This window comes from Engraulis encrasicolus, chromosome 7 (genome assembly GCF_034702125.1).
Source record: "Engraulis encrasicolus isolate BLACKSEA-1 chromosome 7, IST_EnEncr_1.0, whole genome shotgun sequence".
NCBI lineage: Eukaryota > Metazoa > Chordata > Actinopteri > Clupeiformes > Engraulidae > Engraulis > Engraulis encrasicolus.
Genome location: NC_085863.1, coordinates 31,927,107 through 31,944,606, shown reverse-complemented (window position 1 = coordinate 31,944,606; position 17,500 = coordinate 31,927,107). Strand labels below are relative to the sequence as shown.

Sequence of the window (17,500 nt, the reverse complement as noted above, 5' to 3'; positions counted from 1 at the left end):
AATGGATCATGACAGCAGGTGCATGTAACTCCGTGAAATACTAAACTCACAGAAATACTGTCTCATAGTCCCTCTGTTTAGCCTGTCGTCCTCTCGTTGGGGAACAAATCACAGCTGGTTTGTTTCCTCCCATACTGTGTGTGTGAACTGGGAGGCAGGCAGGCAAGCAGGCAGCAGGCAGCCAGCTTAGCTTACTGCTGCTTCTTTGGCAGAGCGGACAATTTGGAGATTGATGATTACTGTCATCATGGTTCTTCTATAGTGATCTTGTCATATATTGTTCAATGAATTTTCTTTTGATAAAGTACTGATCACATATCCAACATTTCACAAGCCGATTGGAGTGGTGAAGGCTAGCTGGTCTGAGGCTAAGTGCAATGCTTTCTCATGTGAGCTGAATGCATCTGACCAGACACAAAGGCTACTCTGTTCCAAGAATCTGCAACCCCCCTGTCTTTTTGATGATACAGTAAGCTGATCATACTATACAGATCCATAACTGCAACTGTAGAATGAGTAAAAATAGTTGACTTACCAAGGCTCCTTTATTTAGGCTTAGTTGTAAGTTGTTAGCGATTTCGTGCTAGCTAGCTAGCGTAGCAAACAATAGCCAAGCATTCCCAACTGAGGTGACACATCACCACTAGTCCCGTGCATTTTCCTGTTAGATGATCTTTTGTACGCATCATCCTGATGTTGTGTAGGCTGATCACATTATCCAAAATGAAACGGTTGCCACACAGATCATCTCTGGTTGAACATGGTGTATTTTGGGCAAGCTAGCTACAATGCCTACTAGCTAGATGGCAACAGGGGGGTGTATTTTGGTCATGAGAGGAAGTTTTTTTTTGTCAGGCTCTGACACTAAAATCAGTAGAATACCTGTGTTAAAATCAGAGGGCAAGAAAGTAGACTACTGTCACAGGTGCTTTACTTTCAAAAATGATTTTGCTATGCTACTTTTGAGATTATAATAGTAAAAAGGGATGTTTTTGTCTTGACATTTCCTCTTGCTCTGAGCTAATGCCCTGCCCTGACTGTTCCTAAGGACACTTCTGCCACCTACAGGAACAGTTAGAACATGCCTAGAGGCGTGAAATTTATACACAACATAGGTCAGACCGTCCTCAAGGCGTGGCTGTAAAAAAACGCAATTATCGGCGAACGCCGTCAAAGGCAGGGGGCGTCACTATTCGAAATGACGTCATTCAAAGTCAAAGGCAGCCAATGAGTTAATGACCAGTCCACCGCATGGACAGCCACTCTCCTGCGAGACCACAAGATCACGAGAAGTCCATTCTCCAGCGAGAACGAAGATGTATACATACATGCTTATGAAATAATGTAAAGTCAGTACCATCAGTTGATCTACAACAACACAAAGACACACAGACAACTTATCTCACAATTATCTTTTTGTAATCAGACCAAGGCACGCTAGTTGGGTTTTAATAAATCATAAGCTCAGCAGATAAAAAGCAGATATTATAACTGAACCTGCTGACTAGGGCTATAAATAAATGAACACATATTGCAACTATTCTGTCCAGAAGAGCATCAGCACAAGATTAGAAAATGATGACATCAGAGCCGCAGTTCAGAATACTGTTAGCAGTAGATTATGCACAGAACCCAAACAGGATGTTCACACTGGGAATCAGGGCTAGACTGGCCATCTGAAATAGCGGGCATTTCCCGGTGGGCCCCGCACCCACGTGGGTCCCTATTTTCAGAAATGAAAAAATAAACTAAATAAATAAATAACATGTCTGAAAATAAGGCACCACGTGGGTGTGGGGACCACAGGTGAGTCAGTTATTCCCCACTAATTATGAGGGGCTCCTTTAAGCCAAAAGTGCCCGGGCACCATTTCTCCCCCAGACCAGCCCTGCTGAGAATGGTAGCCTGAGGTGTTTGGAGGTGAGATTATACACTATACTGGCTGCCCTAAGTTGAGAAGTTGGTGTATAAACTCTTGAAGAACTGGCTCTTGACAGTCAATCAAATTGATTTCAAACACAGGCAAACTAATCTTTTATTTACCGTGTGAGATTTTCCTCTTTCATGCTACAGGGGCTTTTTATTTTCCAGACAACACCAGCAGGAGATTTGCACCACCCGAGACAGACGGCTAAAGCCAATATCATATCCAAAGCCTTTTTTTAAATATTCCAGACCAATCTCCTTTGAAGTGCCGACCCTCGCTTAAAATGCACCACATGCACCGCACTGACAAACGGACTTACTGCTGCTATGCTCAAATCCATTTTAAATCTAATATCATCAGATGTACTTCAGATCATCAACACCTCACTACAAACAGGCATATTCCCAGGCTGTCTGAAAGAAGCAGTTGTGAAACCCTTACTGAAAAAGAACAACCTGGATGCACTGGTATTAAACAACTATAGGCCCATATCCAATCTACCATTCATGGGTAAAATAATAGAGAAAATTGTTTTTAACCAATGAACTGCTTTTCTAATGTCTAATAGCTATTTTGATAAGTTTCAATCAGGTTTCCGTGCCTACCACAGCACTGAAACAGCTCTTATTAAAGTTATGAATGACATAAGATTGAATTCTGATGCTGGCAAATCATCCGTCTTGGTACTTCTTGATTTGAGTGCTGCTTTCGATACAGTTAATCATTCTATACTACTACATAGACTGGAACACTGGGTTGGCTTTACGGGCATAGTGATCGACTGGTTAAAATCGTACTTACAACAAAGAAGTTTTTTTGTCGCCATTGGAAGACATACTTCATCACCAATGTCTTTGGATTGTGGGGTCCCCCAGGGCTCCATTCTGGGACCACTACTGTTCAATCTGTATATGTTGCCACTGGGACACATTATCGAGAATAACTCCATAAATTACCATAGCTATGCGGATGATACCCAGCTCTACTTATCTATGTCCCCAAATGACTATACCCCCCTTGAATCACTCTATCATTGCATGGACCAAATTAACAAATGGATGTCTCACAATTTCCTCCAGCTGAACACAGATAAAACTGAAGTAATTATATTTGGGAAAAGAGAGGAGAGACAAAAGATTGCTACTATCCTTGAAACGAAGGGACTGAAAGCAAGGGAAACAGTTAAAAATCTTGGGGTCCTCATTGACAGTGACCTAAACTTCAACAGTCACATGAAAGCTATTACTAAGTCTGCATTTTATCACATAAAAAACGTCTCTAAATTTAGGGGCCTGATGTCTAAACATGATCTGGAGAAGCTAATACATGCCTTTATTTCTAGTAAAGTTGATTACTGTAACAGTCTTTTTACTGGCCTCCCCAATAAAACCATTAAACAGCTTCAACTTGTACAAAACGCAGCTGCAAGGGTTCTTACAAAGATAAGGAAGTTCGACCACATTACTCCAATTTTAAGATCGCTGCATTGGCTCCCAGTAAGCTACAGAATTGATTTTAAGGCTATGCTACTTGTGTTTAAATCACTAAATGGAATGGGACCCACATATCTACTGGATATGTTTCAGCTGTATGCACCAACTAGGTCACTAAGGTCAACGGAGAAGAATTTGCTGGTGATTCCAAAAGTCAAAACAAAGTGTGGAGAGGCAGCCTTTAGCTTCTATGCTTCAAAGCTTTGGAACCAGCTTCCAGATGACATAAAAAATGCACCCACTATTGATAGCTTTAAATCTAGACTCAAGACAAAGCTGTTCTCAGATGCTTTCCCCTAGCTTAAATTACTTATTCTTATTATTTTTATTTTTTATTTAATTTGTTTTATTTTATTTTATTTTATTATTATTTTTACCTTATGTTTTATCTTAATGTTTTTAAATGCTTTTTGACTCTAATTCATTTCCTTCTTTCTTCCCTGTTTCCTTTCATTTACATTTGTTAACTTTGTGAAGCACATTGAGTTGCACCTGTGTATGAAATGCGCTATATAAATAAACTTGCCTTGCCTTGCCTTGCCTTGCCTTGCCTTGCTAGTGGCTACAGCTCTAAATGCCACTCGCAAAGTAAAGTGCGGAGAAATCCCTTTTGTCCACTTCTGGCTCTCTGACTTATTCTCCTTCCTCTATGTCCCTGGCTAAATCTGCACAAATATGTTTATCACTGAGAACTGAGAACCCCCTAAAGAATGGAAATACTGTATGTCTAGGTAGCTACTAGGCACAAAAGCAATCGATTCCAGCATGGGGAATATCAAGACATAGGCTACATAGAAGAAGACAATTGGGTAAAACAACAGCAATAATACAATTGATCTGAACTTTATTCTTGTGAATGTTATTGTCGAGAATTTCCTTCAATTTCCACTCTCTGGATTAAAATGTGCCTTTTTTACAAGGTATTTCTGCAAGTATCTCTCTCTCTCTCTCTCTCCAGGGAGGACACAGATGTCTTTGCTGCAAACATTGGCACACACATGAACGGAAGCACGCGCGCACACACACACACACACACACACACACACACACACACACACACACACACACACACACACACACACACACACACACACACACACACACACACACACACGCACACGCACACGCACACGCACACACACACGCACACACACACACACACTCCAACTGAAAATGTTGAGGGATTGCAGCAGTGTTAGTCCAGCTCTGCTTTGCATATAAACATAATGACCATACTGATGTTATTCTGTGTGACAGCAAATCAAGGCAGGTAGCCTGTGGATGGAACTGTTCCCCCTGACCTTACACGCACGCACGCACGCGCGCACGCGCGCACGCGCACACACACACACACACACACACACACACACACACACACACACACACACACACACACACACACACACACACACACACACACACACACACACGTTGACAATGCCCAGTCTGCTTTTACTCAGCAGCTCTTAATTGCACTTCTGTGTCAGACTATTTTTGCTTGATGCAGGTTGACAGAGCTATGTAGACATACAACAAATGGCATTCTCATTCTTTAGCTTTTGGCAAGTGTCTGCTGGTTCTGTCTAGTTTTCTTTGTTTTAAAAATAAATGTGCCTTTGCTCTTTGCTTGATAGGGCAAACATTTTCATTTAGTTATTTATTTAATGCGGCTGAGAGGGGGGGGATGCACTTCTTTTGTAAAGTGTTTTATAAAGTACAAGAGTAATCCATTATACATGTTGGTAACACCGCAGTAGTTCCATAGTTATCCCTGTGTTACGTGTATACAGTGTACATCAAATAATATTTCAAATAACATGTAATGTTGTAGCTGCACTGCACTCTGGTGTATGATTGTGGAGAGAGTAGGTATTGCAACTATGCTACTCATTGAAACTGAGCTCCCTGTTGTCAAATTTTACCTTTTTTATGAATATTTACAAAGTAATAACCTAATATTTACTCATATAACCAAAATACAGTAATTTTTGCAGCTTAAAATGCCTATTTCTGGAAAATCAAGATGGTGGACCATGGAGAAGATACCCCTTTTAATGTATGAAAAATGCAATTTTCCTAGTCATAATGAATACTTAGAATTTGATGGTGGTGGTGGTAAGTATTCATGAAAAAGGTAACATTTGTGAATGGGCAGCATGAATTCTGGAAATAAACTACTAAAAATATTACATGGTGCACCTTAAAGTGAAAAATGAAAATGGAAGCCCAACTGGGAAACTACAACTCCATCAATGACGTCTGAAAGGTTTAAACCGTATAGATGTAATAAAATGTGATGTTGCGTGTTGTGAGGTAACACTGCAGCCATCTAATAGTAATTCTACATACAACAGGGATGTTAAGGCACATCAGCCGGCTGAAAGCCCCCTTGTGACAATCAGTGGAATGTTTCCCCCTCCCCTGGACCATTGCATATCAAACACTGTTTGATATTTACAACTCGAAATAGAACGTCGGTCATTTTCTTGGTGTTTACAATCAGGTATAAAATTCACAGTTGCAATTCTCTGTGTGTGCCGCAACCCAACTTAAGAAAACAAAGCAACCCTAATAAAAACAGTTAAAAAAGTTAAAAGTTATCAATGTCGTATGAATGAGGACTTTAACTTAAGGGAGTTTGATTGATTGATTCATACCTGATAGATTACTGAACATATAAAATGCTAGGGCCATTCTCTGACACTGCAAGAAATGTCCTCAAACTGTGTGGACAATGAGCTTAGCAGAGCAGAGAGGAGCACGGTTAATAATGTCCAGTCCCTCTTCACTCACTCCTTCAACCCTATTCACGTCTACTCCCCTTCATCATCATTCATTCAATTAATCAAAGGAAGAGAGAGAGAGAAAGAGAGAGGGGGGGGGGGGGCTGTGGTCGCTAAAACCCCTGAAGTATTACATTTTCATAGAACCTCATCACTTGGGATTCATAGAGCAGGAGTAATGAAACATGGAAGCTTCTTTACACTTTAAATGACGACATCAAAAATGACATTCACAAATTTAAAAGTTAGGAATACTCAATAGAATTCCTCAGATGCAAGAAAGTGTTGAAAAAATACACCGATTACGTCATCACGCTAGAGGCATGGGTGTATTGGTCAGAATTTCCTGAGTTCCCACCCTGTGTCATGTTGACGTAACCGATTGGCTTTAGATCAGAGGATTTGCAGGTTCATATTCACCCTTCCACTTCCTACCCCACTCCATGGCTGAAGTACCCTTGAGCAAGATGCCTATAACGCCACACTGCTCCAGGGACTGCGACCAATGCCCTATACTTAAAATAACTTTAGGACACTTTGGATAAAAGAGTCAGCTAATTGTAATGTAAAGTAAATGTAAAGAGACTGTCAAAACTGAATGCGAATAACAGAAGGATTATTCAAGAAACACCTCATGGCTGCACTGGGACGCATCGTCAGGGATGTATATACTGGAGATCATTGGGGGATTCGGGTCTCGCAACATCATACCCCCTCGACCCAGCCGGGTATGATCAGGCCCCGACTTGCGTCCCAGTAGCAGACCACAGATCTGCCCTCCTTATCCACCGGGTGGCCTTCTCAGCAGCTTCACATGCGGACTTGATGGCCCTCTTTTTGGCTGCTCCTGTGATGCCCAGGCGACTCGGGACCTTTCATAGAGACCTTCCAGTAAAACCCCTGCAGCCTTCCTCTATAGGCTCGTAGAATGTCCTCCAGCCTCCCTCCCTGCACGCCTCCACCAGTTCCCAGTACTTGGCCCTCTTCCTCTCGTTGGCCTCCTCAATGTTTTCCTCCCAGGGTACTGTCAACTCCAGTATGATCAGCTGTTTTGAGGACTGTGAGGTCATGATCATATCTGGGCGGAGGGTTGTTGTTGCAATGTGCTGGGGGAACCTTAGCTGCTTGCCCAGGTCTACCTGCAGCTGCCAGTCAGATGTTGTGTGGAGGAGGCCAGTTGCCCTCTGTTGGTGTGTTCTGGGTGTTACTCCAGCTTTTACAAAAGATATTGCCTTCTTCGGAGCGTGACTAGTGATTGAATATTGTTCTTTCCACCTTGCGCTTGTCTTTCAGCGCCATTCATACATTAAAGAGGAAAGAATCAACAAATTTGATGTGGACAGGACAATTTCTTGACCTCTCCATTATTTAGTGGTGTGGCATTGTTATGAAGGATGACCAAATCATTCTGGTAAGGTCAAAACATTCATTTTGGTGCTATTTGGTAAATACAGCCCAAGACATCCTCCTGTTTGAAATGCTTTTTTTTAAACAGCAAAAACCCTGTCTTATATTCAGGCCAATATCATATATGTACGTAGGCTATATATGACCAATGCAGCTGACAAGGTACAATACACAAATATCCAATGTGGCAGCCAGGGTGCATACAACATATATGGCAGTCCATATGACAGGTAGGCTGCATTAATGATGTGACAGTCTGTGTGACAGTCTCTCAGGGAGTCACCAGCTTTCCGGGTCACTGGTTCAATTCCAGCTCTCCCTCAAGACCTTATCAGACTACCAGAATAGAGGACGTCTTTTAATGTCACAGTATACAGTACATGTGTAGAATGGAAATACAAGCTGTCTCCAGTGCAGACCGGCATGCAGAATATGTACATGGAATGAATGAATGAAGGAAGGAATGAGGAAAGGAAGGAAGCAAGGGAGGAAGGAAGAAAGGTGGAAGAAAGGAGCAAAAGAACAAACAGATAATAGTCCAAAAAAACAGAGAATACTCATATTTAGGTTGGAATTACAAGCATATCTCCTGTCCAGAAAGGTATGTGGAAAATAATAAATCTGGGGCTAGAATAGATGCAGAGGTCTGGACTGCTACATATGCAGAAACATGAGGTTTCAAATTTAACATCATATAATGGGCTTTTGTATATTCTTTAAAGGTAGGGTTGGAGATCTTTGAAAAACGGTTCCTGTGAGCTATATTTTTGAAAATACACAGCCCGCCTCTCCCTTCAGCCCTCCCCTCAAAGCCACGCCTTCAAAACACATGAACGCGCATGCAGTCTGTCAAGTGTTCGGATTATCCCGGGAACCCACGAGAGCTCACGAGGCGGGGGGGCGGGCTAGAAGCCACGACAAAGCGACTAGCCAAGCTAACTTCCAGCCATGGCACTGTCTCCGGCTACGGTAAGAATGTTCAACATCACAATAAACGCACAGGCCGTCATGGTTGCCATTTCAAGAAATATTGATGACAGTAGATGTATACTAGATTAGTTATTGAACTTGACTTGATACGTGTTACTTAGATATCTCATTCTAACTTCCTAACACTGATGACAGATGCTATACTGTCATCCCTAGACTAGCCAGTAGCTACAGTAGGCTACTGACACATGGATTTATTTTGACAGATGTGTACCGCAGTATACATTTTACTATTGTATTTATATATACCCGACACCACAATCCGTAGTGTTTTAGGCTATGACTTCAGATTTCACTTGGGTTGTCGCACGCGCAGACACAGGGACAGAGGGAGTAAAGAAAAACAACCGAACTGATCAACGCTAATGAAATTGTTTTGGCTGACGATATTTTCATATGCGTTAGACCTTCCACGACCACGAGAGCTCCAGCTCTGACTTTCCTGGCCCATCACAATCATAACGACCTAACAGCCCAGTAGGACCGATGGCCAGAGATGGAGGAGGAGGAAGATAGACGCAGCAGAGGTCGGGGGTATTGATTAGGGAGACTCCAACAGAATTGACGCCCTGCTAACTGTAAGGATGTACATTCATCCCTCAATAACATTGTCCTGCTGTATTCCTCCAGATGTGTAAGTATTGTAATGGATGTTATCACAACGGATGTACTCTATATCGCAACACGAGTAGGCTACACGAGTACACCTGTTGTGATAACCATTACAATATTTCTACTCCTATGAGTAGTAGTGTGATATTACATGGTTGTAGGTACACAACACCAGTGGTAGTTCAAGTACATCCATAAAAGCCCATCTACTTCATACATCTGTGTAACCCCTGGCACAACACCAGTTTGTAAGAAATTGACTGAAAACGTTGTATGCATATAATTGGCACATCTTTATTTATATACACAATAATGATTGCTTATGTCCATATTGGTCTTATTGTCAATAGAGTCATTTAGTCCCCATCATCAAATAGAAAATGCACTACATAAAATGTATTTATTGCTTTGCAGGCCTTGATTCAATCATTGAATTTGAAGCAATCCCATCGGTTACTGCAGCGTGCCCTGACCCGTGACCCCAGTTTGATGTTCGACCTGGCACATGACATCTGGTCCTCAGTCACATCCCAGTAGCACAACCAACCTGGCGCCTCTGCGCAATCTGTAAGGAGATGCCCATGAACATTGAAAGGAAATGCTGTGGTGTTCTCAGTTTTGATAAGACTTTGGGCTGATGTAGGACCAGGTGAGAGAAACGGTCTCTTCAGGCATGCAGCCTACAGACAGTATGGGGCACTTGAACAGGGCTGACGTTGTAATACACAGTACAATACCCAGGATTAGCCAGGGTTACCCTGCTCCACTAGAGCAATATAAAAGGTTTATACAGAGTACGGTATAAAACACACAAACCGGCAGTGTGCAGACTTTTATTATTTTTCATTATCTGTAGGAGCATTCATCTGTACATCTCACCTTTTTGGTTTGGAACCACGTTTGTCTTGTTACCATTGTTTTTTTTCATACATAGAAAATAAATGCAACCTGTCAAATGTTCTTCTGATTGTGGTCTTGTGGAATATATAAATTATGTAACCATGCATTTTCAGTCAGAGAATGAATTAAAAAAAGCCACACAGTCAAATTGTGTCCACCAATATTTACTATCATTGAAATGTATGGACAATTTAAACAATGTATTACACATGACACTAGATACATTACTTTATACTATATTTACAGTTGTCATTACCACACAAAAACTCTGGGAAGGTGGGTAAGTGCAGCAACTGTGAAGGGCCTAGTTTGAGGTTGGAGGCGTCTGTGCTGTAAAAAGATTAACAGAATTAGAAATCACATATCTGACAGTAGCTCCAGTGACATTTTAAATGTAAGTAACCTGGGTTGTTGGGGCAGGGACACCAAAAATAACTCCTTTATCTGGGCTCACCTGGTTGTGAGTGTCTGCGGTCAGCCATCCCTCTTAGGGTAGAAAGTCTTCTGCGCAGGACGGTGCCCTGAAGGTTGACGTTCACAGTATGCAGCCTTCATGTCCTGGAACTTTTATTGTGCAATTTTCCATATCTGTAACAAGCAATGTGTTAGACTATATTAGGGCTTCATTACATCAAATTACACAGCAGGGTTTTACAGGGTGTTGGCTACAGTCCCAGGACCTAAGTGGACTTGTGTGCCTTGCTCAAGTGCACTTCAGCTGTGGATGGAGGTGTAGGTAGGGAGAGGTAAGGATGGGATTTCAACCTGCTTCTCTCTGATCTTAGGACCACCTCTCACCATCAGGTGATGGCTGGCTGCTACCTCAAATTTCATTCATGGCCCTAGTTATGTTCTGTAATCAGCATTGTTTTGACCTTACACAAATAAATGTAAATGCATTCTGCACCATGGTGGGCTGTGAAGACCTTTGAGAATATTTGCAGAACTACATACTGAATTGAGCCATCCGCCTTTCTCTTGGTTGGTGTGTTGAGATGGTGACTGCAGTCCAGGCTTCTTGGATTGGAGGAGAAAAGCTGTGGCTTTTACTGGCATAAGTATGTGGTTGTGGAAGGACCCTGTCGGCTGTTGACCTGAGGGAAAAAAGAGCACAAATTGCATATTAGCACAGAGCCCATGCTTAGACCATAGACAAATAAATCATCTGGCACAATCTGCATGCAACCAACAGAACCTAGAAAGAGAAAGATTAGCAGCAATACACAAAGGGGACAAGTATACAAAAACATGCAAAGTGTTCTGATAAGGTGCATGGAGGTAGTCTGTGTTGATTCCAGCAACCTCAAAGACTGAAAAGTGTCCCAGTGTGTTGAATTGAAAACTTGGGGTGCGCGCGCACACATAGGAATATCATAATTTAGTGCAGTGTTTCTCAACAGGGGTGCCGGGGCACCCTGGGGTGCCGTAGGGCCCCCTCAGGGGTGCCGCGGAAACGTGGCTGATAAATAAATTATATAACATAAAACATATTTGTCAAAATTGATAAGTTAATGTTAGTCAGTGGAATCTTTGATCTGCCATTTACGCACAATCAAGTAAATATTGGTCACCCCAGCTGCAACTTTGAACGTAGGTCGTGCTACTAGGTTGTGTGTCTCCAAATGTGTTACATTCTAAGCTTGTGTGGTATCGGATGTGATACTATATGGCTACTTGGTTTGGGGTGCCTTGAAATTTTCCATGAATTGAAAGGGTGCCTCGCCTAAAAAAAAGGTTGAGAAACACTGATTTAGTGTATCAATTACAACTACAGGATCTGTTCGCTTTTGTCAGATAGAACCTTTGTTTTTCAAAGGCAGATCATTCCAAAAAGGATAGTAGTATCTGCAACTGGACAAAATTACACCCACAAACATGAATAAAATAAACTACCAGTGTGCGGTGATTCATTCTTCATTTACTTGGCAGCCTTGATATGTTGTGAAACAGGAGCAAGGAACAGCTATGGAAAACACCACACCTTGGAATGGACAAAGCAGAACATTTCAATATAACCAGGGTAAAACAAATAATGTACCGGCATCTCCATGTGATCATTCAGTGTAGCCATCACAATAAAGATCTGCCGTGTAGCCGTCATTGTCATTAGGTGGTATTTATCAAATGCAAAACTACCGTCTTCTCAAAAACGACATCAGCGAGTTAACAACATTACACCCACAATCATGTAAACATTTGAAAACCCAAGGCAATCTATTTTGCAATGCTGGAGCGGCGAACAGGTTGTGCTTGTGCTTGCAACTATTACCAGAGTCATACAACAGAGACGTACCAAAGCAAAACATGCAAACGATATATTTTTGTAAACCACTAGAAAGACATGGGCTTTGCTGGTCAAAGTAATGTGTGCGTAAACATGGTAGGTTACTTACTACGGGGTGGATCCGTATTTAGCAACTGAACGCGGATGGAGAAGGGGTGCTTCCGTCCTCCTCCCAGCTGGTTTGTCTGGCTCGTTCGCACAACTAGCAGCAAAACACACAAGAGTAACCGTCTGAGTTACACATAGCAATTCTGAAAACGTGTTCATGTGCACAGAATAAATGCCACAGGGGGGAAAACACAAATAAATAAAGCGATTGAGGTAGCAGCTATGTTAAGCAAGGTAGCAGCTAGATATGTTGGAGCTTGAGCTAATCCTCTGACCCCTCTCAATGGATACTTGCTTAAAAAAAGACACCACTGTGTCCTAAACCAATTCACAAAATATTATACAGACAAATATATTATCTCACCTCTCGATTAGAAATATGGTCACCAAAGCGTATTTGAAGCCGCTGCCGTAGCCGACATCTGTGTCCAAGAGTGTCAGGTCCCATTTCAAATTTTCAGCCCGTGTTGGAGTCTGCTGCGAGTCCGATGATAATCCAAGGGAGTATGTTAACCTGACATGGTTAGTCTAGTGTTCCAAAAGCCAAAGTTCTTCCTGTAGCTCTGCAAAAGCCACCAAAGTGTCCAAGTAGCTCAGCCTGCTGCTAACTCTCGTTACCTTGCTACTAGCCGAGTGATGATGAGCCTTGTCGCGTGTGCATGAATGATGGGGGCGGGGTCGGTCAAGTTCACGAGTCGGTGAACGCGCAGGGAGGAGGGGTGAGTGCTGGCGGTTGATGGACGTGTCAGAAACCAATAGAAGTGATGATGAGTATTACTTCTATTGGTTGCCGTTTTCTTCTGACTACGCCCTCTACACTGGACCAAAAGATTTCGTTTTTTTTCCAAACACTCTATTTCAATGGGTGCTATGGCGTCATGAGGAGTTTTTCAGATGATATGGTAAAATATGTGCCAGAAAAACATCTCCTATCCCACCTTTAAGCAACACTCAGTGGGAGAAAATGTACTGCTCGGCCTTCAATAGCATACAAACTGGCAGCACAGCGAATCAGTCAAAACAGTTGGACTGTGGAGTCATCCTGTGTGTGAGTTCAATGATAATTATAAGTTCAGATTGTTATTAGGGAGGAAATAAAAACAAGTGAATGTAATGTTGATTCGTTCTCTGTGGCCACTTTCACAGTCTTGAAAGTGCTGGCTGGGAAAACTTCATGGGCCATTTACCACACAAGATTTTCTATAAAACTTAAATAACTTAAATAAAACATCTGTGAAATACTGTATGCACGGACTCACATTGGAAATCAGTATGCCAATAACACCTTCACAAGTCGAAAGCATATCTAAGATCATTACTCAGCAAAGTGTTAACAGAGCAAGACAACAACAAGACACAGCTCCAAAATGCTTCCTGGCATCTTATCACCAAAGCAGCCATGCAGTGTCTTGGGTGTGAATGGGTGAAGGCAAAGTGTTAAGATGCTGAGTTCTTTGGCTGCTCTCCTGGATGTGAGAAAAGTTGTATCTAAATGCATCATACCTGTGAAAATTGCCAATCATTCAGGTCATGTTATTTAAAGGCGTTAAGTTACAAGTAACAGAAGTTACTGTATCATTGAAGCTTGCAGTCCGTTTCCAATGCAGTCCATATGCCAAACACATATGGCCAGTGTATCACTGTTCCGTAAGTGTAATCAGGTGTCACCTGAGGTGTCTGTCCACAATATTCTCCAGTGGACATGACAAAAAACACAACATTACAAGAGCATGTTCAAGTCCTGTACGCAATTTATATAGAATCATGCACTATGCACCTATGATCTACAAGTGTTTAACCATACCATTCTAGACATCAATGATAGTTGCATTATTCAGATGAATGCAAGTGGTGGCATGTCAATATCAAAGCCATGTCACTGACATAAAAGCACATTTCTGTTTGGTAAAATACACAGACAAATACAAAGGCCAAAATAATAACAGATTGTTCTGCCTATTGTCTCTTCCCTGCCCACGACTATCTCCAATGAAATCCCCCTGACACTGAAGAAGAATGGTGGGCCACATAATGGCAGCCTAACAAGCCATTAAGACACATGCAAATGAGGCCTAATGAGACTGCATGAGGGGCTGCGGCGGTCAATTTCATTTAGAAGTCATCCCCATGAATCAAGCTCTCAACAAGACACACACACGAGCATGTACTGTACACACGCCGGAACACACACACACACTCACACTGGCACAAGCACTCATACACACACCCGCAATAAGTCCCACAGCCACCTCCACACAATGTGTGTTTTAGTGTTTCATGTTCTCCATCACCCATGTAATGTAGATGTGGCTAGTATAGACAAAGGGACGATAATTACTTTCAACCTTTTTTAATGACTAATGCGTACAGCAAGAAATTGAATTAAGGAAAATAGGCAATTAAAAAACAGCATTGCAGATTAGTATGGAAGTTACAGGCAAAAGTGTAGTATACTGTATTCAAAACTATTCATTGCTTAACTGCTAGACTTAGTGTTTACAGTTTTCCTCCATTGGTTTGGTTCATTACCTCAAACTGAGATGACATTCCTATAACTATTGGGTTATTTGGCCAAACATTCTTACACTTCCGCAAAACAGTTCAGATAACTAGCAAACTGTCATATACTTCCCAAAACAGCTCATTCTTGCATCAGCACTAATCCTTCTCCCACATCAATAGTCGGTACCATAAAAATGACATAGATCCTTCTCAATTGCTTTGGCTCATTTGCATTCATTTAGTTGTTCTGTCAAAATAAACTGGATGGTTCAGCATAACCTCATGGATCCTCATCACATGCTCATATTGCTCCAAAAACAGTTTACCCGTGTGTCAAAACTAAATTCCTTCCCCACATATATCATCAGTACCCCCAAAATACATTGTCCCTTTGCCATTGTGTAAGCACTGCAAGTCAAAATGGTTAAATGTTTTGTCACTATGGGACTGCGTTCAGCTAACAGATTTCGGCTATGAAAATGAAAAAGTGAGTGAAACCCTTGAAGTTTGACAACACAGACAATTTACCAAGGACATTTATCAGTAACTTTCTTTACTGTAAATTCACATACAGAAAGTAATGGCCATATATTACAGGTTTCTCATTGGTTTGGCTCATTTCTCAAAACAGAGATAACATTCTCAAAATAACATGGACAAATCCCAAAGCAACTAGCAATTGCTCAAAACAGAATGTCGTTTGAAAAAAAATCAAGAAATTAGCTAAATAACAGAGGAAACTGTACTATACATGGTTGTAAAATTATTTTCTACAAACTAATAAAGTTACAATACCATCTGGCCTGTTGAACACTGTCATGAATTTACTGTTTACAGTAAAGAAATTCTTAAAATATTATGTCCTTGACTGTTTTGACAATTGTGTAGACTACTTTGCATATGATGACTCACACAATGAAGTCATGCTGAAATGTTTTGGAGAGGGCAACCATTAGACCGAGAATTGTCTAATTCGTTTAGATAAGGCAGGTCAATTTATTTGGAAAATGTGCTAAATGTATGCTCAATGTGTCAACTGTAGGGTACTTGTATATAGCCATCTGCCGAGATGTACTCAACATTTGAGACATGTACAACGTATTTGAAATTTGATGAAAGCAATGAAAATTCCATTCTGTTGTGGGAAATTGTAAGTTGGTTTGGAGATTTGTCCATGTTGTTTTGAGAATGTCATCTCAGTTTTGAGAAATTAGCCAAACCAATCGAGAAAAACTGTAAACAACTCCCCTTTTTTTTGCATGCATTGTATAATTATTTGGAATTGCAAATGTTGTTTTTGTTGTGTTAAGTGCTGTGATGGTGATGTATTGTGACGGGTTGTTAGTTTGTCTTTGTGGGTTTGACATTCATAGGCCTATCTAAATACATGTGTTGCAGTGGAGCTCTACGAGGGAAAACAGGATGACTCCTTACACAAACATGCGATGTAGGAGGAAACGCCACTTTGAATTACAGTTTAGTGTTGTTTTCCACCTCCACACAGCACATCACAATACTGCACACCGGGACATTTACATCAGGAACACACACACAGACACACACACGCGCGCGCGCGCACACACACACACACACACACACACACACACACACACACACACACACACACACACACACACATACACACACACACACACACACACACACACACACACACACACACACACACACACACACACAGCGTCATACAGCATCCTAAAACTGATCCACATAATCTTCACAATCTGTGGTCATATTCCTTATCTTGTAGAACTGGTCTGAATTGGCTTCTGGAATATACAGCCTTCAGAATGACACTGGCACAGATACACTGCACAAGTCCCACTGACTCCTACACAGTAAAAATGCAGTGTGAATTCAACACTAAGAGAGTCAATATATTCTTCTAGATTGAACATATTTGCTCCTAGAGTACTCCCTAAGTGTTGAATTAACACTGCGTATAACAAATCTTTGCACATCACGATTAAATCTAGATAGATCTATATAATACTGTAATATCCTGACGTGTCTGCTGCTCAACCATGTAAAGCTGAACATGGAATTAAGTTTTAATTAAAACATAACTTTCAACCTTACACATTTCTCTTCATTTCAGCAGACTAGATACAAGACAGTGGAAGGCCTCATAGATTAAGTCTCACAGAGTCAAGAGATGGGCAATATGATTTTCTCTTTTTCCTTCCTTACTCTTGACTTGACGAACGATGGGCGAGAATCAGAGGAGGTGCTGGTGCATACTGTGTATCTGGACTGAATATTTATGAGTGTGGGCATGAGAGGTGGCCAAGGGGGAAAGAATGTGTAGCAAAGGGAAGGGTGCTGGGAGAACAGCTGAGCTGCCTGTACTGTATAGAATGGGTGGCATGTACTGTATATTGGTGGGTGATATGCTGGGTAGTGGAGGGATTGTGTGTGTGTGTGTGTGTGTGTTTGTGCGTGTGCGTGTGCGTGTGTGTGTGTGTGTGTGTGTGTG

General features: G+C 41.6%; 1 protein-coding gene and 2 long non-coding RNA genes across 5 annotated transcripts in view; 1 reads left to right on the top strand and 2 right to left on the bottom strand.

Moving 5' to 3' along the window:
* Positions 1–17,500, bottom strand: part of opcml (opioid binding protein/cell adhesion molecule-like) — a 152,110-nt gene that overhangs the window by 79,115 nt on the left and 55,495 nt on the right. The gene's annotated exons all lie outside the window — the stretch shown is intronic.
* Positions 8,339–10,168, top strand: LOC134452729 (uncharacterized). Its single transcript, XR_010035509.1, has 3 exons — positions 8,339–8,579; positions 9,006–9,178; positions 9,627–10,168. It is a non-coding gene; the product is annotated as an uncharacterized LOC134452729 (long non-coding RNA).
* LOC134452728 (uncharacterized) lies at positions 10,296–13,448 on the bottom strand. 3 transcript variants are annotated; one of them, XR_010035507.1, is made up of 5 exons: positions 12,869–13,448; positions 12,006–12,598; positions 11,067–11,206; positions 10,567–10,700; positions 10,296–10,442 (listed from the first exon to the last, which is right to left on the bottom strand). It is a non-coding gene; the product is annotated as an uncharacterized LOC134452728 (long non-coding RNA). The 3 variants fall into 3 exon arrangements; XR_010035508.1 differs by lacking the exon at positions 12,869–13,448 and having other exon boundaries at positions 12,006–12,093; positions 12,506–12,862; XR_010035506.1 differs by lacking the exon at positions 12,869–13,448 and having other exon boundaries at positions 12,006–12,862.